The sequence below is a fragment of the Heteronotia binoei genome, chromosome 4, assembly GCF_032191835.1.
Source record: "Heteronotia binoei isolate CCM8104 ecotype False Entrance Well chromosome 4, APGP_CSIRO_Hbin_v1, whole genome shotgun sequence".
Lineage (NCBI taxonomy): Eukaryota > Metazoa > Chordata > Lepidosauria > Squamata > Gekkonidae > Heteronotia > Heteronotia binoei.
The window spans coordinates 163,382,031-163,406,632 of NC_083226.1; the positions used below are offsets into that span (position 1 = coordinate 163,382,031).

Below are 24,602 nucleotides of genomic sequence, written 5' to 3' on the forward strand. Positions count from 1 at the left end.
TTCACCTGAATATGTGTGGTGATGTTCTTGCTCAAGCAAGATGACGATAGAAAGAAACGGAATATGCCATGAGTCCTTTTTTTAAAAAAACAATGACAAAAGGCAGAGAAACTCTTTGCAGAGCAGCTTTCCTGCCTGATATTGAAAGGGCTGGCTTTGGGGAAAGGTTTCTCAATAGCTTGTGCTGCAGCAGTTTCCACCTCACCTCCGAGAAACCCACCGGATGTCAGTTCCCCCAGCTAACCAACATCTCGCCTAAGGTTGCCAACACCCTAGAGAAAAATGCAGCTCCTTATGCTTAACGTGAAAATAGGCAATAGATGTTTTCTCGTGGTTTGAAGGATATTACCTGGTGGGGTTGCCAACCTTCAGGTGGGGCCTGGCAACCTCCTGGAATGAGAACTGATCTCCAGACAACAGAGATTAGTTTCCCAAGGAGGGTGGGATGGTTCCAGACTGGCTCTCAAAACCCTCACTGCCCAGTTAGCTGGCTTGGAGAAAGCATGTCTCTCTTTAAATCACTTCTCCAAGCCAAGCCAGCCAGCAGCTTGGAGAATGCGTTTAAAGTTAAAGTTGCTTTCCTCTCCCTCCTTCCTAACATCTGACATTCATGTCTTGCAGCTCTCAAACATCTGACGTTTGGTCTATGTGGCGCTTACGTTAAGCAAGTTTGGCCATCCCTGCTCTAAGGCAGAAAAGCCCTGCTGAGCTCCTTCCTCTTCCAAACTTCACCCCCAAATCTCCAGGAATTTCCCAACCAGCAACTGGCAACCCCAGATAAATAACATACTGTTAAGATTCTTTTAAAGGGACAGTACATTCCCCACTCCCCCCCCCCACCCCACCCAAGCTGCTGGCAACATCCATTTCATCCCTGTAGCTGATGGCCAATAAAGAAGAAATCAAACTACTTAAACGAGTTTGCATGCTGTCTCTACGCTCACCTGGCTGAAGTTGTAGCAGGCAACCCTTTTCGTGGCTAGACAATTATGAAATTTAGCTGCTATCGATCCAGCCCCAAATGCAGCTGCTGATAAACTGCTCTTTTTGATGGACACTAATGCCTACATTCTCCTAATTGTATTCCCAGGAAAAAGGGTTAGCAGTTTTACTTAAAAAAAAAATATGATAGCACTCTGTGAATTTTACGCAAGGGAGCGGGGGGGGGGGGGGAATTCTAGATTCTTAGAAAAGTTTCTAAACCCTAGAAGACAGACAATGATGTCCTGTCACTACAGCTTACAATTCACACTCAAGAGAGATCTGCAGCAGAACAAAACACTTCAGTTCCCTTAAACTTTTCTCTAGCCCTTACTAAAGTGCTTATCTCTCCTACGTTAACTTCCTGAAGCAATATTCTTCCCCCCCCCCCTCACCCAATGCACATACTTTCTCACCGCCTTGTTCTCCAGAGCTTATCGTTCTCCCTCTCACAACAGGGTACAGCCCTCCGTGCCGTTAGTCCCTATTTACACAAGCATCCGTGAGAGGAGATCTGGACTCCCAAATCCTTGTGCCCAGCTGACCCAGCCTACCTTGTCAACAGACAGCTCAGGAAACAGGCAGTGGACAGAGTGGAAAGGCGAGTTCTTTGCCGCCAGGACGAACTTCTCCTTTGTGACTCAGCTGGGCCTTACCTCAGGCTCAGTTATCGCTCTGCTCCACCCCTTAAAGCACTGTGCTTTCTTCGAGAGTATTCCTTTTACTTCTTCACCAAGCACTTAAAAAAAAAAAAAACCTACGGCTCTTTTAGAGCAATTATCATAAAAATAATTTTGCTTACGAAAGAAAACATCCTGTAATCGCTCTCTGTTTTTGTTTGTTTGTTTGTTTCCCCATGAGACAGATTTATGGAGCATAGTGGCTACTAGCCATGGTGCCTGAGGGGAACCCCAGAGGCGGACAACCATTGAATCCCAGAGCCAAAAAACAACTTCAGGAAAAGGCCTCAGCCTCCAAGCCCTGTCACTAGCCCTCCAGAGAGACCGGCTGACCATTGTGTGAGACAGGATGCTGGCCTAGATGGACCACTGGCTTGATCCAGCAGGGCTCTTCTTATGTTCTTTGACGGCCTTGGCCTCTCTGCTTTGCTGTTGGACCTTCAGAGGAGTTGATTGTCCACTGTGTGAGACAGGATGCTGAACTAAACACACCACAGTCTGATCCAGCAGGGCTCTTCTTATGTTGAATTCATATATGCAGGGCTTTTTTTGTGGTAGGAACTCCTTTGCATATTAGGCCACACACCCCCTGATGTAGCCAATCCTCTTGGACCTTATAGTAGGCCCTGTACTAAGAGCCCTGTAAACTCTTGGAGGATTGGCTATATCAGGGGGCGTGGCCTAATATGCAAAGGAGCTCCTGCTACAAAAAAAGCCCTGCACATATGGTTAGAAATAGGGTCGCCAGGTCTGGGTTGGGAAAAGCCTGGAGATCACCTGTAATGGTGAGATATCTCCAGGTGCCACCTGAAAGTTGGCAACCCTAGGCAAGAGGGTCTTGTGACCCACTCAACAGGTGTCCAGACTGCAAGTCAAAGGCTTTCTGGAATGTCACCGAATAATGAATGTGGGCATGAGCTGAATCACAAGTAGATGGAAGAAAGCTGAGAAGCAGAGAGCGGTTGTGCGAATGGAACCTTTTTCTTTGGGAGTAGCCTCCTGTATTGGCTGCAAGCATCAAAAATGCCATTACCAAGTTATCACAGTTTTGTTACCAGTTCACAGTGAAGCCTGTGATCCTGCAAACATCTACAGATCACTCATGTTATTGTGTATAATCACTAGTGATTGACAGGCCTGAGTTAAGAGTTTTGGCACACAGTTCTCATTTCTGACTCCTCCGGAGAGCCACAGAGAAGTTATAAACATGCCCAAACAGTTGCCAGCAAAAACACTACCAGGATGTTGTCAATTTTCCTATCTCCATTTGGCTCAGACCGAAAGCTCATGTGGGCGCCCAGAAATCCTATATAGTAACGGCCCTCGCTTTGCAGGTCGGTCTCTCTGCCTTCCTTCCTCTGCTGAACTGCTATGCCACTGTGGGATGGGGGGGAAAAAATCTTTGAAAGAGAGGAAAAGAACAGTGCGTTGGGGAACTTCTAGCCTTTCACCTTGGTGAGATCGCACTACCCCATCCCCTTAGAAACTGCACAGGGGAACAGCACTGCTTCCCTCTATTTGGAGAAGACACCACAAGCTGTCGTCCGAAACTAGTAAGCTGGTTTCCACCTTTATCTAATGCAGGGGTGGTCAAATGCTTAATGTAAGAGCCACAGAGAATAAAGGTCAGATGTTTGAGAGCTGCAAGACATGAACATCAGATGTTTGAGGGTCACAAACAGGAGGGAGGGAGGGAGGGGAGGGGAGGGGAGGGGAGGGGAGGGGAAGGAAGGAAGGAAGGAAGGAAGGAAGGAAGGAAGGAAGGAAGGAAGGAAGGAAGGAAGGAAGGAAGGAAGGAAGGAAGGAAGGAAGGAAGGAAGGAAGGAAGGAAGGAAGGAAGGAAGGAAGGAAGGAAGGCGGGCGAAGGGAGGGAGGGAAAGCAATTTGAAATGCATTCTCCAAGCCGTAATCTGGCTTTGCGTGGAGAAATGATTTAAAGAGACAAATGCCTTCCCCAAGATGGTCACTGGGGCAGTGGGGGCTTCAAGAGCCACACAGTATGTATGAAAGAGCCACAGTTTGGCCCCCCCTGATCTAACGGGTACTTGAGAATGAAAAGCTGCTTTACGCCGTGTCAGAAATGATTTACCAAAGCCGGTACTGTCCACTCTGACTGGTAGCAGCCCTCCCCCAACCCCAAGGTCTCAGGCAGAGGTCTTTTACATCAATGCTGGGGATGAATCTGGGATCTTCTGCAGGCCGAGCGAAGTAGTTCTGCAGTAGAACCATCTGGAAAAGGAAGGCAGAGCTTATCTTTACAGATTCTTCTTCATACATATTCCTACCATTCAGCGGGGATGGTATTAATATCAGCTGCAAGTTGCAGCAAGGATACGGTATGCCATAGGCAGAATGAGGAGGCAAGACAGACTGCACCACTTTGGACCGCAAGTGAGGCAAAGTCCCCCAACTTGTTCCCACTTCCTCTTTATTAGGAAATCCCTTTAAGTAGGAGAAGGGGCACAGCATGTGAAGGGCAAGGCTAGAATCTTTCTGGCCCATGACCCATCTGTATGTGTGCGTGTTAGCAGGGAGTTGTCTGACACTCCCCCTGCAGTCCGAAGTGGCTCAGCCCATTCTGCCGTCCTATTCTTCTGCATATATAGCCCAGGTTTTACTGTCATCGCCTGCAGAGTTTCTAGGTACACTAAGGGAGGGTGCGTATCCAGGCTTTAAATACCTGCTGATTACGCCCTGAAGAATTTTTACAGGAGGTGGAATTATCGCTTTTTCTGTTGTTATAGGCAGGGGTAAAACTCTGCCCATCACAAGAACTATTCCTTATCACTTTTGAAACTTTCTTAATGTTAGGACTGATATAGAAACACAGCAGTGTGCAAAGTTTCGGCTACACCCACTTTGAACATCTGACTTTCTACAAACGCCGGCGCATCACTCAGTCACAGTGAAGCAGTTTTTTAAAGCCCCACTGTTTTCAGTGGAAGAAACACAGGCACAAATTTCAACCCCTCATTACGAGCAATGAAGCTGAAAAGTGCTTCGCTTTGGTTGGGTCACACCGGAAGTATAGCGTCAAAGTTAAGTGAATAACTTACTAGGTTTAGGTAAAAACATTCTATAGCAAGAATGATAAGAGTTCTGAATTAGGAATGAAATAACTACAAGGAACAATATGTTGGCAGGCTTGGAGACTGGGGTGGGTGGGTATGCAGAGATCTGGGGAAGGGGGGCATCAATGACAGTAGGATATCACTTCCGGAAGTGATGTCAAGGCTTTTCTAAAAATTGCTAGGAACTCAATGGCAAGACCATATAGCTCCAGCCAATCCTGAGAGATCAGACACCACTTCCTAGTTTCCACCATCACGCTGTCACCAATGGCCAGGGCTTTTTAAGAACATAAGAGAAGCCATGTTGGATCAGGCCAATGGCCCATCCAGTCCAACACTCTGTGTCACACAGTGGTCAAAAAAAATTTATATATACACACACACACACAGTGGCTAATAGCCACTGATAGACCTCTGCTCCATATTTGTATCTAAACCCCTCTTGAAGGTGGCCATGCTTGTGGCTGCCACCACCTCCTGTGGCAGTGAATTCCACATGTTAATCACCCTTTGGGTGAAGAAGTACTTCCTTTTATCCGTTTTAACCTGTCTGCTCAGCAGTTTCATCGAATGTCCACAAGTTCTTGTATTGTGAGAAAGGGAGAAAAGTACCTCTTTCTCTACTTTCTCCATCCCATGCATTATCTTGTAAACCTCTATCATGTCACCTATCTGGCATCCTAGGCAAGGTTAACTAGACTATCTGGCATCCTAGGCAAGGTTAACTTCTGACGCCCCCCCCCCCCACTGATAACCAGTTTTCTGGGAGTCCCGGGAGGTGCGGGAGGGAGAGGGACACAGGACCCCAAAACTAGAAATGCAGGAGGAAGGCCAGCCACCCCACACCTCTCCAATAATCCTGGGAGGCAGTGAATTCCACATGTTAATCACCCTTTGGGTGAAGAAGTACTTCCTTTTATCTGTTTTAACCTGTCTGCTCAGCAATTTCATCGAATGTCCACGAGTTCTTGTATTGTGAGAAAGGGAGAAAAGTACCTCTTTCTCTCTTTTTTATAGCAGGAACTCCTTTGCATATTAGGCTGCACACCTGTGATGTAGCTAATCCTCCAGGAGCTTCCAGTAGGCCCTGCAAGAAGAGAGCCCTGTAAGCTCTTGGAGGATTGGCTACAGCAGGGGTGTGTGGCCTCATACGCAAAGGAGTTCCTGCTACAAAAAAAGCCCTGCCAACAGCGTCCCCCCCCACACCATGTGTGCGTACCCACCCACCCCAGTGATATTACACCACTGACATCACTCCATTGGCTTGGCTGCCATTTTTTGTTTGTTTGCATTTCTCAAAGTAGCACTGGGAGATGGTAGCTGTGCCCACACATCATTGGACACTGCATTAAAACCCCACAACAGCAGTCGTTCGTGAATGGAGTTCCTTGCATAGACACAGCAGTGCAGTTGCAGATGATTGCTATAGCACAGGGGTGGCCAAGCTTGCTTAATGCAAGAGCCACATAGAATAAATGCCAGATGCTTGAGAGCCGTAAGACATGAATGTCAGATGTTCGAGAGCCGCAAGACAGGAGGGAAGGAAGGGAGGAGGGAGGGAGGGAGAGGTGGAAAGAAAGCAACTTGCATTCTCCAAGCTGCTGGCTGGTCTAGCTTGGAGAAGTGATTTAAAGAGAGAGATGCCTTCCCCAAGCCGGCCAATGGAGTGGTGGGGGCTCCGAGAACCATACGATATTTGTGAAAGAGCCACATGTGGCTCCCGAACCGCAGTTGGGACACCCCTGCTATAGCAAATCTGTAGTACGATATCCAGTGGACTGTGGATGCAAGCTATGGGTCACACCAGAAGATATATCATCATCTTCCTAGTATTTTTAAAACGATAAATGGCTGCTATGGGATGTGCCAATTTGCATTAGGGCTTTGCAAGCCAGGTGCTCATCTTTCTCTCTTGCAGGGCTAGTTGACAGCCTGGGAAGTGTAGCAGAAGCTGCAATTAACCTTTCAAAAGACTAGGAAGATGCAATCATGGATCTCTTGGCATCCCCTCTGGCCTGCCCTTAGCTTCACGTCCTGAAGCTTTTACATTCTGGCGCCTCCAAACGTATCTTCTAACCTACTTGTCATCTTTCCAAAATCTTATGCAAAGGTAATTCCAAACCTTCAAGGGTGTAGCTAAGAGGAAAGTCCTGGATCTAGTTGCACGCCCTCCTAAATAAACAGAGCCAGTCTACTTTAGCTTCGCTTTCTTGACATTTCATCTCAGACTTCTGGGTATTACGCTTCCTGAAACGCATCTGCTCACTGTAGCCATTCCTTTATATGGAAGAGAAGTCACTGGCACGTCTTTAGAGTCGAGGAAGGCGCTGTAGAGGTTCATCTACAATTCAGGGGTGTCAAACTCATTTGTTATGAGGGTGGATCTGACATAAATGAGGCTTAGTTAGGGCCAGGTCATGTGAGTCATAAAATGTAATGCCAGGAAGCAGAGATACAAACTTGATAAAGGACACAGAGGTGCTTTTTTTTTTTTTTAAGGTGCTTCCTTTGTATCTTTCCTGTGTGATCCAGGGAACTGGGCAAACGAAGCTCTGGCTCCTTCTTGCCTTCCCCAGGGACCCAGGAGGGGGAGGAGCCTCAGCCAAGAGAAGGAAGAGAGACTTGGCTCAGTAGCTCTGCTGTGTAAGCCTGGCAAAGCAAGCTGTGAAGCAGAAGGAAGCAAAAGAGAGCGAGAAGGAAGCAAACTCGCTCAAGGGCCTGATAGGAGCCCTCTTAGGGCCTGATTCCGCCTCTGGGCTGCATGTTTGACACCCCTGATCTACACATTACAAAGCCTTTGTGATTGCTAGGGAACAACAGAAGGGTCTCTGCGAGGGGAGTTTTGTGCCTCCTAGAGTTTGGGTGCTGGCACAGAGGGAGAAGCGGCTGAAGCCTTCCTGCCCCACCCCCTTTATTTTGGCACTCTTAAGCTGTCCCTCATATATGGGGAAGCTATAGCCACTTCTCCCTGTAATAAGCTACATGAATAACTGATTACATTTGGGTAAAAATATTCCGTAGCAAGAATGACTGAGTTCTGAATCAGGAATGAAATAACTTTCAAAGTACAATAGTTGCAAACTTCAATAGATGCAAACAGGGAAAAGCTGATGTCTTTTGGGAAGGCACAGAACTCCAACAGCAAACGCTTTCTGCTGTTCCCCAGCAAACACAAGGGCTTTGTAATGTGTAGCCTTAATTGAAACCACTGTCCTTGGTTCCATTTCTTAATCACTGCAACACCATACTGTGAACTAGGAAGAGATCTCTTATATACGTGATTAGCTAGAGGCCCACTGAGTTTGACAGACAAGGGGAAGGAATGGACAGACACCCACCCACCCACCCATGCTGCTATTCTTGCTCTCCTATTCCAACTTTCTCAATCATTGAGTAGAGTTGTCCACCCTACTGGTATTGACTTGAAAGGGGGATCAGAGAGGATGAAAATGGCAGCGCCCTTGGGACTGCACAGAAGCCACAAAGATGAAAACAGGTGGCACTTACCTGTAACCGCTGCTCATTGAGTGGTCTTCTGTGCAGGCACACATGTTCACATGACTTACAGATTTTCAGCAATGCTTCCATCATAGGATGGGGAAGCACACTGTGGAGCACACAGGGGTAGATGATCTATGGCTGAGACAAAGCTTCACATAAATGTTTCAGAACTAAGTCTGTATGATATGCCCTCCTTTCTTTTTCAGATATTCTTCAGAGTCATTGAACCGGGGCGGGGGAGACACACAGGATCCATATGTCCCTGCACAGAAATCACAAAGATGAACGACGGTTGCCCTTTACAGACACCCTAAATACATGGGCTCAGTTCAGCCAAAACTTGAAACCATGATTTGATCACAGCAACTACATTTAATCTATCATTCAAATTTACAACTTCACATTAATGAGGGTTAGTTTAGGCACTTCTGAAGCCGGGATACGAAGCTGATTTATTAACCACAACTAGTCTTAACTATGGCTTTGTGTTATGTACGAATGCAGTAATGAGACTACATATCCTAGTTTAGTTATTCTACTGACGCTCCATGCCCAACTCCGCCTATACTCGCCACACACATTCGCTCTAGACATTTAGGTCATCTGAAACGGGCTTTTCTTCTCCCACTGTACAAACCTGTCTTCTGGTTTTGGCTTAAAGAAGCCCCAGCAAATCTGGAGAGCCCTGAGGTCCCTGTTGTGCAACCCACTGCGAGAGTGATGGCCAACTCTGTCTCCACTAGAACGTGGTCCCCAAGTGTACTGCTTTACTTTACCCCCATAGCAATGACTGAAAGCAATGACTCATTTGAGGGCTAACCCTGGGTGATTCCACCCATTAAGAACCATGTAGGGATGCCAGACTCCAGGCAGGGCCAGGAGATCTCCTGGAATTGCAACTGATCTCCGGGCGACAGAGATTAGCTCTCCTGCAGGAAACGGTGACTTTACAAGGCGGATTCAACAGTGCAACAACCTGCTGAGCACTCCCCAAATCCCCTCCTTCCCAGGCTCCACACCCCCCACCTCCAATTCAAGAATTTTCCAACTTGAAGTTGGCAAGAACCAGCCCTGCTCCTATTGGTCAGCCCTGTTTCTGGCTCTGTGCCTTGTCATGCTAGAAGGTGATAACATGTTCTGAAGAACTGGCTTTGTAAATATATTTAGCTGTTTTAAATATATATCTATATCTCTTTTATCCTTCCCAGTCTAGCTAAGGAGATATTTGCATCTGAGCAGGCTTCCACACGCGTATCATTTGCTGAATCAGGAAGTGGGCGGTGTTAATACACATTTTGAATAAACTGGGGGTGTTAATGCACTTCTTGAGTGTCTGTGCATACTGCTTTCTCTTCAGCACAATACACATTCCAACAGGTATTTGAATGCACATCTCTGACTGTCAGGCCTTGAATTCAGAAGTAGCTCACAGGAGTGCAGCTCCTGAACCTTTCTGAATGTTCCCCCCTCTTCCTCCCCACCTCCCTTGTCCATTGAATAGTAGGTGCAGCTGCATAGCAATCCCTGGATTAGGAGAGCAGGCAGCCAGCCGGATGCCAGGGGCTTTGCCACACCCCCAGCAGCCCTCATTAACCCCTGGAGAAGCCCACACCACCCTTTCTCCACTTCTTATGTGATTTTGGGTAGCAGGTGGCTTGCTGGCTTTTTGACTGGGGGGGGGGGGGGACAGCCCAGGAGAGCCCCAGATGAGTGAGGCCTGCTTGAGCTGGCTGGATCTCTAGCCAGCCCAAGCAGGCCTTGCTCACCTGGGGCTCTCCTTTCTTGCATCAGGTTGCTTTTGGCTGGGAGGGGGCGGCAAATGCTAATGAGCTCCACCACCTATTTTTCTATAAAACGACCCCTGTTGACTATGCTATGACACAAATAAGCAATGCCATAAAGACAACTGCCACTAGACTGGAATAATGAGCAGAGAAATGCTCATAATGAGAATAATGGGCAGAGAAATAATGGGAGGGACGGTGGCTCAGTGGTAGAGCATCTGCTTGGTAAGCAGAAGGTCCCAGGTTCAATCCCCGGCATCTCCAACTAAAAAGGGTCCAGGCAGATAGGCGTGAAAAACCTCAGCTTGAGACCCTGGAGAGCTGCTGCCAGTCTGAGTAGACAATACTGACTTTGATAGACCCAAGAGGGTCTGATTCAGTATAAGGCAGCTTCATATGTTCATATGAGATACTGCCAACCTAATTTAAAAAACAAAACAAAAAACCCTGCCCCTTCAAAAGAGGTTTAATGTGCAGAAATGGGGTAGGCCTGGGTTGGCAGGTCTTGTCTGGCTGGACAGCCAAGGAAGTGAGATTCAAAGTACAACCAAGCAATACAGCAAACAGAACTGTGTAATAATAATACAAAATATACCATCAAATTTATACATAAAGAAATGTCTCCGCTCAATAACAGATAGCCAAGAGAAGTAGCAGAAACTCAGTGATGTATCAACAATCATACATGCCGATTACCACAGAGGAAATGACAATACTGTCTCAGCGTTTCACTGCAGTATAAGAACATAAGAGAAGCCATGTTGGATCAAGCCAGTGGCCCATCCAGTCCGTGTCACAAAGTGGCCAAAAAACCCAAGTGCCATCAGGAGGTCCTTCAGTGGGGTCTGGACACTAGTAGCCCCCTCCCACTGTTGTTCCCCCCCACAAAGCACCAAACTACTACTGTGTTTCACATTAAAACCAGTTCAAGTCCATACTTCAACCAACGGATAGTGGCTACAGGGCAAGCACGAAGGGTGACCAGATGAAGAATAGCATAACAGAATGCACATGAGAGATTCGGTTCGGTGCTCAAGCCTTCAGCGAAATATGGCTTTATTGAAGTTAGCCAGCCCACTCCTGTCCAGAATCGGTTGTTTGGACTGACTTAAACACCTACAGCAGATATACTGGCGTATCCATTGGTTGAAATGCGAACTTGAACTGGTATCATTTGCTGTATTGCCAGGTCCTGCCTGGCTAGCAGTGGGAGGGCTGGAGGTGAGGACATGTGATGCAAATGATGTCAACCGCCCCCCTCCCCATATCGGTGAAGTAGGGTAGCTCTAGGAATCATCAGAGTTTTCTAGCAATTCCTAGAGCTACCCTCCATCACTTCCAAAGGATGCAGACACTTCCAATTTTTTTTTTAAATCTCCTCCCAGTGGCAGGCAACTAGGGCAGCTTTTGGGAGGCTTGGGTAGGGTTGCCAACCTCCCACTGTGGGCTGGAGATCTCCTGGGATGGCATCTGATCTCCAGACAATAGAGATCGGTTCCCTTGGAGAAAGAGGGCTGCTTGGGAAGATGGGCTCTATGGCGATACGCCCCACTGAGGTGCATCCCCATCCCAAACCATGTCCTCCCCTGGCTCTACCCTCCAAATCTCTGGGTAGTTCCCAAGTGGGAGTCAGCAGCCCTACAATGGGCCACCAAAGCTTTCCATAGCACAGAGATAAACAGCATCATTTGGTGAATAACAAGCCTCTCTTCAATGGATAGGACATCCCTCCCCCCCTTTCAGGATGTTGGCAGGCCTAGTAAAGAGTACTAAAAAGACCTAATGGAAGCAGAGATAGAAAACAGGAAAGGAAAGGAGGGTTGATGAAGAAAATTTCCTCCACTTTTTCCCTACACCTCAGGTGAGATTCAAGATCAGTAGTTAGGGCAGTGGTCCCCAACCTTTTTGGCACGAGGGACCGGTTCTGTGAAAGACAATTTTACCACAGACCGGGGGGGAGGGGCAATGGTTTTGGGTTGATACAATTGTGCATTTTATTTTGGTGTGGTGGTTAAACGTGCGGACTCTTATCTGGGGGAACTGGGTTTGATTCCCCATTCCTTCACTTGCACCTGCTGGAATGGCCTTGGGTCAGCCATAACTCTCACAGAGTTGTCCTTGAAAGGGCAGCTTCTGGGAGAGCTCTTTCAGCCCCATCCACCTCACAGGGTGTCTGTTGTGGTGCGGAGGGAGATAAAGGAGTTTGTGAGCCACTCTGAGATTTGGAGTGGAGGACGGGATATAAATCCAATGTATTCTTATTTTTATTCTTATTACTACTACATTGTAATGTATAATGAAATAATTATACAACTCACGGCCTGGTCGCTAACAGGCCACGGGCCGGTAGTGGTCCACGAACCGGGGGTTGGAGACCCCTAAGTTAGGGGACCGCTGGAGCATGAGGTCTCAGATGGTGAAGAAGAGGGAGGGCTCTCCTGCCCTGCAACTTCTCTTCCTGTCGTGCTTTCTCCCTCTAACCCCAGTGTACCATTCGCTTCCCCCCACTTCCTGTCGTTTTTTTTATACATGGGGTCAGAGCCTTCCCTCTACCCAGGAAGGAGTGATCAGGATTGTGACTGTGCCTCTGGTTTTTAATATCTATTAATTCTTTTAATATGAAAAATTACAAACAGATGCCCAGTGATGCCATTTCACATACTGAGTTCCGTAAAATATTTGTTCGAGATTATATATGTCAGGGCCTTTTTTTGTAGAAAACCCCCAGCATGGACTCATTTACATATTAGGCCACACCCCATGACATCACCACCGTTTCACACAGGGCTTTTTTGTAGAAAAAGCCTAGCAGGAACTCATTTGCATATTAGGCCACAGCCCCTGATGCAAAGCCAGACAGACCTACATTTCTGTGCATTTCTGCTTTAAAAAAGCCCTGGTTTATAGATACGATAGATGAAGGTGCCGTAACTAGCTGCTCTCTTATTGTAAGGACGTTTCCCTGCAACAACCTATTTGCACTGCTGAAGCATCCATCTTCCACATTAAGGGGGCAAGCAGAACTGAAGCATCATTTTAGAACTTTAAGATCAGCCGTTACTAAGTGCCCACCTCCCAAGCACCAATACTTAACTACAGAATAAAGTTAGAGCCCAGTGGCATCTTTAAGACCAACAAAGTTTTATTCAAGGTATCAGCTTTCGGGTGCAAGCACACTTCTTTAGATTAAATAAAATGGAAGAAACCCATTCAAACTTATAAACAGGGTTGAAAAGTGAATTAGACTATAACATGATGTAGATATTTGAGACAAAAGAGGTACAACAAACCAAGTGTACAGGGTCATAGCTGTATGGATCCAATGAAGGGGGAACAACTGTTAAAGCAATAAATATGTCAAAATAGAAGATAACGGCTGTAAGAGAATATTTTCTAATTGTGGGAAGTTAACTGAGATTCCTTTACAATGTCCTACAAGTGTGAGGGTAATAAACAGCATTTTTTTCTTTCAGTTTGGGGGGGGGGGTATATTTCAAGTTTTGTTACATTACAACCACTATATATTGTTCTATATACTATACCTATATATTGTTCCTTGAACGTGTGGTGTCAGAAAAAAAAATCTATTTCTATATATTGGATTGCATTACAAACAGTATTCCATTATATTATTCAAAAGAAATAGAAAGAGAGAAAGAAAGACTTATTCACAATTGCCATAAGGGAAACAGCCAATGAATGGGCAACGAAAAGGGAAATGAACAATTAGATTTTTTTTCCTCCTTCCAGCATAAAAGGACAATAGTTTTGGGAATTATCAGCAGCACACTGAAAAGTACATGTCAGAGAACTGGCTGTTGCAACCATGTTTCTGTCCAAAAACTGCCATAAATCAGATGGGAGTGGGGAGTGACAGAGAATACTACAATTCAACAGATTGACAATGGGAACTTCTGGACTGTTCCATTAAAAGAAATTGTGAACAAAGTGTGGCAACTCCAGACTAAACAACTAGCGTGGAACCAGCCATACAGGATGGAAGATAACACAAGGCATGTCAAAAAGGAATCTGTCCTGATGCTTTCCGATATTTGAACACGAAAACTATTTTGTCCATTTGCGCAACCCCGCACATTCTGGAAAGAACACCGTCTCTACGGCTATTGCTAACAGCAGATGATATTACATGCCGAAGCACTACCTTGAAAGAAATTCAGTACTGGATCAGCTTCACATTTTTCAGAAGTCACTTCCTCCGCCTGCCTTTATAAGAATCTTTAGCTGTGAAAAACATGAGCATTGCTTTTCTGTAACAGAAACAAATTCTGAAGCCAGCATCTCCATCACTGCCAAGAGGTGACTAGCGCTATGAAGAACTCACGGGACAAATCCGAAGGAGAGATGGAGACACAAAGCAGGGTTGGCGTCCCCCCTCCTTGAGGTAAGGATAAGGAAGGGGTCTGTATTTGTGTGTGTGTAAGTTCATGCTGGAAAAGCCCAGCAGAAACTCGTTTGCATATTAGGCCACGCCCCCTGATGCCACCATTGTTTCACACAGGACTATTTTTGAAGAAAAAAGCCTAGCAGAAACTCATTTGCATATCAGGCCACATCCCCTGTTGTCACCATTGTTTCACACAGAACTTTTTTGCCTTGGAAGCACAGAAGTCTTCTCACAGTATCCCCCAATTCTCCATATTTCCCGATTATGGGGAAAATACTGCTCAAACAAATTACAAAGATGATCTGATGCCAATGATAACAAGAGAAAGAAATTTGACTTACAAAAACAGAAGCTGGTTCTCCAAAGCCCTTCATGGTGGCACCTATACATTTAATCAGGGCTTTTCTTGGAGAAAAAGCCCAGCAGGAACTCATTTGCGTATTAGGCCGTACTACCTGACATCATGGTTTCATACAGGCCTTTTTGGTAGAAAAAGCCCAACAAGAGCTCATTTGCATATTAGGTCACACCCTCTGACACCAAGCCAGCCGGGACTGCGTTCCTGTGCATTCCTGCTCAAAAAAGGCCCTGCATTTAATGGATGTCATCTTTCTATATGAACTTGTGTGCTGCTTCTACTCTTCTCACTGCTCCTGCTCCAGATGCCCTGTTTATTTCGGAATCTTTTACAGACACTGAAACAATTTTACAGACTGGCCTGCTGGAGGAGCTCAAGTGAGCGCTGCCACTGCTTATGTTCAGAAAGGTTTACCAGGCTGTCCTAGGCCACAGGGCCTTTAATTGAGGCTATTTAGTTTTCTGTATTTTGGTAGCTCTCTTGGTTTCAATCTTTTTTTAAAAAAAAAATCGCCACAAACTTCTGGTATGTTGTATACAGATTGCTTTTAAAGGACTAAACCTTACAGGTTCTTGACCTGGATAGAGCCAGGTGTAGTGGCTAAGTGTGCGGACTCTTATCTGGAAGAACCGGGTTTGATTCCCCACTCCTCCACTTGCACCTGCTGGAATGGCCTTGGGTCAGGCATAGCTATCGCAGGAGTTGTCCATGAAAGGGCAGTTTCTATCAGGGCTCTCTCAGCCCCACCTACCTCACAGGGTGTCTGTTGTGGGGGAAGAAGATATAGGAGATTGTGAGCCGCTCTGAGATTCGGAGTGGAGGGCGGGTTATAAATCCAATATCATCATCATCATAGCCCAGGCTAGCTCAATCTTGTTAGAGAGGCTAAGAAGGGTCAGCCCTGGTTAGGACTTGGGTGGGAGACCAAGGAAGTCCAGGGTTGCTATGCAAAAGCAGGCGATGGCAAGCTATCTCTGTTTGTCTCTTGCCTTGAAAACCCTATGCAGGGGTGTCAAACACATGGCCTTAGGGTCGGATCAGGCCCCTGGAGCATTCCAATCAGGCCCACAAGCAACTCACTGTCATCTGCTTCCTTCGCTCTCTTTTGCTTCCTTCTGCATCACAGCTTGCTTTGCCAGGCTTGCTCAACTGCACAGGAGCTACAGAGCAAAGCCTCTATTTTCTCCATTGGCTGACCAGCACAGAAAGCAACTTCTGTACAAAAGTTCTCAATGCCCAGCCATTTCCTGTTTTCCCGAGTCTTAGACTCAAAGCGTTGACCACGAGATTTCTGTAATAAATGTCAATAAATCAAAAGTAGGTTTGCAACTTAACAGATACACACCTGAACAGCCTAGATTGCTACAGCATAGACCCTGTCTCCAGATTTTGATGCAATAATTCAGAGCAAGAGGTACCAGTTATCAGAAACTGCTAAATAAACAAAATATTGCAAGAGTGCTAACCTTTTAAGCATGTTTTATTTTATTTTTTTAAAAAAATCTTTAATCTTGTTTGTCTTTGTCCTTTATAAAGTTTACATCTCCACTACCTGGCATTACATTTTATGACGCACATGGCCTGGCCCAGCAAGGTCTCATTTATGTTCGAACCAGCCCTCACACCAAATGAGTTTGATACCCCGCCCTGTGGGGTCACCATAAGTCAATTGCGACTCGATGGCGCTTTCCACCACCAAAGTTCATAGAGGACTCGCTGATGACCGATTTGTCTAAATATGATAGCTAAGAAGAACCTCCAAGTGCAGGAGCAATACATCTGACTACCAAATTCTGCAAAAGCAAAATCCACGTGCAAATGCCTCTTGACTTCCTCACGAGCTTCCTAGAGATTACCTGGTTGGCCTTTTCTTTTTGCTCACAGGATGCTGAAGGAAACGGTTGTTTAGTCTGAACCAGCAAGGTTATGCTGGTGATAGTAGAGGGGGAGGATGAACAGCCTAGGAAAAGGGTTTGAGCAGTGTTTTCTCCTCCGCTGTCATTTGACTCACAGGGATATGTGTTGCATGCAACAAGGTTCATCTTTCTCTCCCTGAACACACATTTAGTTGGAAGTGCTAGCCACGAACATAAATGATTTTCAATTGAACTGTATGCTGGAATGCAGTGGAATTCCTCTCCTGTTAGATATACTAACATACAACGTAAACTGCTACTGCAAATGAGCTGTCCCCAAGTGGGTATAATGGAAGATGATGATGATATTGGATTTATATCCCGCCCTCCACTCCGAATCTCAGTCTCAGAACAGCTCACAATCGCCTTTATCTTCCTCCCCCACAACAAACACCCTGTGAGGTGGGTGGGGCTGAGAGGGCTCTCACAGCAGCTGCCCTTTCAAGGACAACCTCTGCCAGAGCTATGGCTGACCCAAGGCCATTCCAGCAAGTGCAAGTGGAGGAACGAGGAATCAAACCCAGTTCTCCCAGGTAAGAGTCCACACACTTAACCACTACACCAAACTGGCTCTCGAAGCTCCTCAGCACTCTAATGAATTCTTGGAAATATCAGCATAAGCCATGATAGGAAGGAGGAGACATTTTGGCTGTTTAGGCTAAAAGAAACACACACATATAAACAGGCAAACTACCCTTAGCAAAACAAACAAACCTGAAACCAGATTAGTTTTCTTTCTGTTTTGTTTCTACATGGTTTCTTTACAAATGCCTCCGAAACAAATCAAACAATACCCACGGCTTTTTTTTTGTAACAGGAACCCCTTTGCATATTAGGCCAAACCCCGATGTAGCCAATCCTCCTGGAGTTTACAAGGCTCTTAGTACAGGGACTACTGTAAGTTCTTGGAGGATTGGCTACATCAGGGTGTGTGGCTTAATATGCAAAGGTCTTCCTGCTACAAAAAAAGCGCTGAAACACCCAAAGGGAACATGGTGTGAGCAAATGAGAGAGAAAGACAGACTATTTTTAAAAAGAAGTTTATCTCAAGAAGCACCCATGAGCAATCCAAATAGGCAGCCGTGTAGGTCTGAAGTAGTAGAACAAAATAGGAGTTGATTGCACCTTTAAGACCAACTTAAAGATGCAATTGACTCCTATTTTGTTCTACCCAAGAGCAATGTTCCCTCTAAGCTGCCGAGTCTTGCGAGCAAGAATTTTACTTTGCGAGCTACTGGCATTAAAGTTGTGAGCTGCTGCATCAATTAGTGTGCTCTGGGGTCATCCTTCCTGAGCTAAGACAAAAATGTGTGAGCCAGAGACTAAAAATCTGTGAGCTGGCTCACGCTAACTCGGCTTAGAGGGAACACTGCCCATGAGTAATAATTAACAAGCACCAAATGCTCTTCCACAGACAATCCATCACAAGTCCCTCAAAAGTACAGGCAAGCTTAGCTAGTGTCTTCATCGGCTGATGTAACAGGCACAGAGTGTGCTGCTTTTTGGCATTCCCCCCCCCCTTTCTGAAACAAACCAGTACTTAGTTAATGTCTCGACAGTTTCTCCCCTATATGAATCATTCCCTTCCTGGAGAAGGCGAGAGTCACTGGAAAAGACAATAATGCTAGAAGACGACAACTGCAGATTTATACCCCGCCTTTCTCTCCGATCAGAGGCTCAGAGCGGCTTACAATCTCCTATATCTTCCTCCCCCACAACAGACACCCGGTGAGGTGGGTGGGCTGAGAGGTCTTTCACAGCAGCTGCCCTTTCAAGGACAACTCCTGTGAGAGCTATGGCTGACCCAAGGCCATTCCAGCAGCTGCAAGTGGAGAAGTGGGGAATCAAACCCGGTTCTCCTAGATAAGAGTCCGCACACAACCACTACATCAACCTGGCTCTCTAAGAAACACTGACGGCAGCAGGAAAAAGAGGAAGACCCGACATGAGGTGGACTGACTCAGTCAAGGAAACCACAGCCCTCAGTTTGCAAGGGCGGCTTCCTTGATTGTGTCAATCCAAAGGCTAACAAGAGGAAGTTTTGGAGATCATGAATTCATAGGGTCACCCATTAAGTCAGAAGTGAACGGAAGGCGCTTAACACACGCAGGCCCTGGTGCTACGAAGACCTGCTGGAAAAAAAAATGCAAGGAGAGAAGGGTTTAAACTCCGTTCCTGTTGAGCCACAACTGTGATCAACCTAAGAACATGAGAAGAGCCCTGCAGGATCAGACCGGTGGTCTATTTCAACCAGTCTCCAATCTCACTGGCTGCAATCAGACTAAATCAGGTATGTCGAACTCATCTCTTATGAGGGCCGGATCTGACATAAATGAGACCTTGTCGGGCCATGTTGGGCCACGCCACGTGTGTACCTATTTAAGATGGTAGCAGAGATATAAACTTTATAAAGGACACAAACACAATTAAGATTTTTTTTTTTTAAACCTCTTAAAACATGCTTAAAACATTAGCACTCACTGGTCTTAAAGGCGTTTTCTTTATATTTCTCTCATGGGATCCACAGGACTGGGCAAAGGACGCTCTGGCTCTTTCCTTCCTTCCCCAGGGACTGCGGGAGGGGGGGGGGGAGGCTCAGTCGATAGAAGGAAGACAGACTTGGCTCAGTAGCTCTGCTGTGCAATTGAGAGAGCCTGGCAAAGCAAGGTCTGCCACCCTCCCCCTTCCTCCCCAAGGGAGGAGCCTCAGCCAATAGAAAAAAATAGAGGCTCTGCTCTGTAGCTCCTGGGCAATTGAGCAAGCTTGGCAAAGCAAGCTGTGATGTAGAAGGAAGCAAGAGAGAAGGAGAAGGAAGCAGGCGACAGCCAGTTGCTCAGGGGGCTGATTCGGCCCCTCAGCCGCATGTTTGACACCCCTGCACTAAATAATGCACCCTGAATCCACTTCCAATGCACTTTCCAACTGGATCTTATTGTGTGAACTGGTAATATCCAGTTGAAAAGTGCACTGAAAATAGATTCAAATTGCATTACTTAGTGTATGTGAGCGCAGTCACACAGTGGTCAACGAGTTGCTCCAGAGGGCCAACAGCAGGACACAGACACTAAGACTTCTCCGGTGGTTTCCTTCAGCCACCATGGCTAGCAGTCGTCTCTCCTCATCCTACACCACCACCACTAGGAGGCTACTACTGATGGAAACTGAAGAGTAAGTCTCCAGTCTCCTCTAGTCTGGAATTTAGTTCACAGGCTTTGAATTCAGTAGGCTCTTCAACACCACCTCTTGCCTTTCCTTTTCATACTCTTTCCACCAAGCTATTTTCCCAGTCTGTCAAAACCAGTTTTGTTCCTTCTGTGTTCCTAGCGCCACAGGTGCAACACGAGAGCAGTATGCACAGATCAATGGGGGGGGGGGGGGAATTAAAAATTGTTTTTCCTAATGAGGTCGGGAAACAATTAAGTGAAGGATCACTTGGCCTGGAGGAAACAGCTGCACCTCATTACACTGAATGGGGCTTACCTCTGAGTAAGCACACTCTGGATTTTATTGTCATGTGTAGCTAAAGCAAGGCACGATTTTAACAAGGATGTCACGCGCTCTTAAGGGTCTTACGGAACCCAGTTTCAAATTCTGCAGCCAACTGTGAAAGAATCATCCTTCAGCGGTCTAAACGCACTCTTGAGTGGGCTTCTGGAGAACTTGCACGCCACTGCTGCATTATTTCGGTTGGTCTTCAAAGCTATCACAGAACTTTGGTTTTGGATATTTGCTATGTCAACTCAGCCTAGCCCAGGGGTGGCCAAACTTGCTTAACACAAGAGTCACATAGAATAAAAGTCAGATGCTTGAGAGCCGGAAGGAAGGAAGGTGAATAGATGGGGAGGGAAGAAGATATTGGATTTATATCCCGCCCTCCACTCGAATCTCAGAGCGGCTCACAATCTCCTTTATCTTCCTCCCCCACAACAGACACCCTGTGAGGTAGATGAAGATATTGGATTTATATCCCGCCCTCCACTCCGAATCTCAGAGCGGTTCACAATCTCCTTTACCTTCCTCCCCCACAACAGACACCCTGTGAGGAGGGTGGGGCTGGAGAGGGCTCTCGCAGCAGCTGCCCTTTCAGGGACAACTCCTGCGAGAGCTATGGCAGGCCATTCCAGCAGGTGCAAGTGGAGGAGTGGGGAATCCAACCTGGTTCTCCCAGAAAAGAGCCCGAACGTTTAACCACTACACCAAACTGAAGGAGAGGTGAGAAAAAAGCAACTTTAACTTTAAATGCATTCTCCAAGTCACTGACCGGCTTGGTTTGGAGAAGTGATTTAAAGAGAGAAATGCCTTCTCCATGTCGGCTGACGGGGCACTGTGTGAAAGAGGCACATACGATGGCCCCAACCTTGACACAGCTGACCTGGTCACCTGGATTCATGCCACCATAACATTCATACTAGACTGCTGTAATGCTCTGTACACTGGTCTCCCCTCAAAACCAACCTTGACACTCCAGCTGGTCCAGAACACTGCGGCTCAACTATTAGCGGGAACTAGAAGGAGCCGGCATAGCACTCCCATTCTGCAGACAGTCCACTGGCTGCCTATCTGTTACCAGGTTCGATTTAAAGCAGGGGTCCCCAACCCCCTGACTGTGGCCTGGTACCAGTCCATGGCCTGTTAGCAACCGGGCTGTGAGTTGTGTAATTATTTTATTATATATTACAATGCAGTAATAATAAGACATATGAACATATGAACATATGAAGCTGCCTTATACTGAATTAGACCCTTGGTCCATCAAAGTCAGTATTGTCTTCTCAGACTGGCAGCGGCTCTCCAGGGTCTCAAGCTGAGGTTTTTCACGCCTACTTGCCTGGACCCTTTTTTGGAGATGCCAGGGATTGAACCTGGGACCTTCTGCTTCCCAAGCAGATGCTCTACCACTGAGCCACCGTCCCTCCCCGACATTAGATTTATATCCTGCCCCCCCCACTGCGAATTTCAGTCTCAGAGCGGCTCACAATCTCCTTTACCTTCCTCCCCCACAACAGACACAATGTGAGGTGGTGGGGCTGAGAGGGCTCTCACAGCAGCTGCCCTTTCAAGGCCAAGGCCATTCCAGCAGCTGCAAGTAGAGGAGCGGGGAATCAAACTCACTTCTCCCAGATAAGAGTCCGCACACTTCAACACCACACCGAACATTTTAGAAATAAAGTGCACAATTGTATCACCCCGAAAGCATCCTGCCCTCCCCGCCCCGCGGAAAAATTGGCTTCCACAAAACCGGTCCCTGGTGCCAAAAAGGTTGCGGACCGCTGGTGTAATAAGCCGTCACAAACAAATAGCCCTTCGTGGTCTTGGACCTTCTTACTGGCAGGACTGCTTCTCTCCCGATGCTCCACCATGACAACCTGGATCAGCAGCGGCTTCTGCTGCTGCCAATCTGCAAATGGGTAAAATCGACAACAGCCCACACACACATGCTTTCTCCATTGCAGATTTTGCTTCGTGGAACGGCCTGCCCCAGGGGTCAGGAAAGCTCCCACGCTCTGGGCTTCCCGCCCACTATGCAAAACCGAATGATCTCTGTTTGTAACCTGCACTGAGTCTGTCTTGGCAGGATGGGTGGGATAGAAATCCCATAAATAAAATAAATAAAAATATCCAAGAGGGCTTTCCTACGCAGGTAATAGGGCTATACTGCACCAATTGGTTCACAAGCTTCCTTGGATAATACGATTAGGGACCGTGGTCTATATCGCTGTATACAGCAGGGGTGGTCAAACTGTGGCTCAGGAGCCACATGTGGCTCTTTTACACACATTTTTTTTTTTATTTTTTTTTTATTTTATTGTGTCTCAAATATTACATTACATAGAATACATTTCCAATTCTCTTATGACACCATTTTTACCCCTATTTATATCCCTCCCCCCCACCAAGTGACCATACTAAAGTTACAATTAAATTTTTAACCATGAGCACACTTTTCCCAATTTTTCAAATATAGCTTTGTTGGCTTCCCCCTTAAATACCCATGAGAAGTATATATCCCATTTCTCTTTTATCTCTTCAATTTTTCTATCCCATATCTTATCTTGTTTTAAACATTCTAATATGTCTGATTGTATATATTCATACAAATAATTGTTCCATCTTTCCAGGGTCCATTTTAAGCTCTCCTTCCAACCATATGCTATCACTGCATGTGCTGCTAATATCATTGCTTTGAAAATGCTCTGGTTTTGTTTCTCAATGTTATTGTTTTCCAGTACCCCCATAAATAACAACTCCCCATCTATATCAATATTAAACTTACATGCCTCCACTATTTTTCCCCGAATTTTCCCCCAAAACTCTATAACCTTGGGGCACTCCCACCCGCTCTTTTACACACATTATGTGGGTCTTGAAGACCCCACTGCCTCGCTGGCCAGCTTGGAGAAGGGATTTGTCTCCTTAAATCACTTCTCCAAGCCAAGTCATCTGCAGAATGTATTTAAAGTTGCTTTCTTTCCACCTCTCCTCCCCCCATCTGTTTGCTTTCCTTCCTTCCTTGATTCCTTTGACTCTTGAACATCTGACGTTCATGTCTTGCAACTCTTGAACATCTCACATTTATTCAATGTGGCTCTTACATTAAGCGAGTTTGGCTACCCTCGATATACGGGTTACTGTGAGTCTGATCCTGTTCAGTAATTTCTGTACAGCTTACACATGAATAGTAGTTCCAGACTTCTAAAATCCTAATGCACTGGTCACTAAGGCCAATTTCCCATTCACCTTATGCTGCTCTCGTGTTCCTCTTCTCAGCAGAGCTTCCTATTTCACACTATCTGCCCCGGGGCTGCGAGTAACGTCAGTGTTTTTGCTAACACGGCTATCTACGTGTTTTGTCTACTTTGTGAAAATAGTCCCGCACGTAACAAAAAGGATAAAAAGGAACAACAGAATAGTGAGTCTTTAAAAAGTGCAAAATCCTGCAGCTCCAAAAATAGCAAAAAATGTTAAAATCATAAAACCAGCTCAAATGTGCATAAACAAAGCTGCAATCCTAAACTGTGTTTGTGCTTATATACGTTACTGAACTCAAGTACATTTCTTACTTATGAGTAACATCCATAAGACAAGGCTCCTTGTGAGCTTTACATTCTTTTACCTGAAGCCCCTTGTGACGGAACCGGCCTGACACGACCTTCAGACCCAGTCCCGCCAACTCCCTTTTGGGTTGCCAACTCCTGGAGGGAGCTAATCTTCTTGCTGCCACCACCTGCTCAATTTAGGGGCTCCTGACTGAGAGGAACAGGACTCCCAATTCCCCTTGCCGGTTCTGAGGTCTGGCCTCAAGGTCCTCTGCCAACCCAGCACCTGGTTTATCGCAGAGACCAAAGTCTTTCTTTGGAAAACCCCTGGAGGATTGGCACCCTTGCCAACTGCATGCCTTCCCCCTCTTACAGGAGCGTGGTCTAAGGCGGCTGGGGAAACTATGTCAACTTTACACAAACATAACATTTATTTACTACACTGTTTACAGGCATTTTAAAAAAGTGAACAGAAGCAACAAATCATAGTAGAAAGAAAAAACACTCCTTCTCTTCCTGTTATACTACTTGCCCTCACTAGATGACCTACAAGGCAGGCACCTCACTTGGACTGTTGCAAGCCTGACCACAACTTCTCAACTAACTGATCTCCAAGACTGAACTCCAACTCCAACTGAAGGCTTCCCACCCAAAATCTCCAATATAAAACCCAGTTCCCGCCCAGGAACTGGTCTACTCTCCTGCAGCCTTCTGGAGACCAGCTTGAAAGACTTCCTGTCTCTCTAGGAGGCCTCCTCAGAATTGCTGCTTCCAGACAGGAGGGGAGGGGGGAGGAGGAAGAGACTCCCAAAGCCTGTCTCCAGTTAAATACAGGCCTAAAATGGCGTTTCTTCACACCCCTGCTCAAG

At 46.3% G+C, this 24,602-nt stretch overlaps 1 protein-coding gene across 5 annotated transcripts in view; it reads right to left on the bottom strand.

The window, feature by feature from the left end:
* The window catches only part of RAB27B (RAB27B, member RAS oncogene family), a 195,589-nt gene that overhangs the window by 35,461 nt on the left and 135,526 nt on the right, over nucleotides 1–24,602 (bottom strand). The window contains exon 1 of one of the 5 annotated variants that reach the window (XM_060236160.1): nucleotides 1,536–1,606. The exons of the other annotated variants lie outside the window; for them this stretch is intronic. The gene's annotated coding sequence lies outside the window, so the exon portion shown is untranslated. Of the gene's footprint in view, nucleotides 1–1,535; nucleotides 1,607–24,602 lie in introns of those variants that run through there. 5 annotated transcript variants of the gene reach the window in all.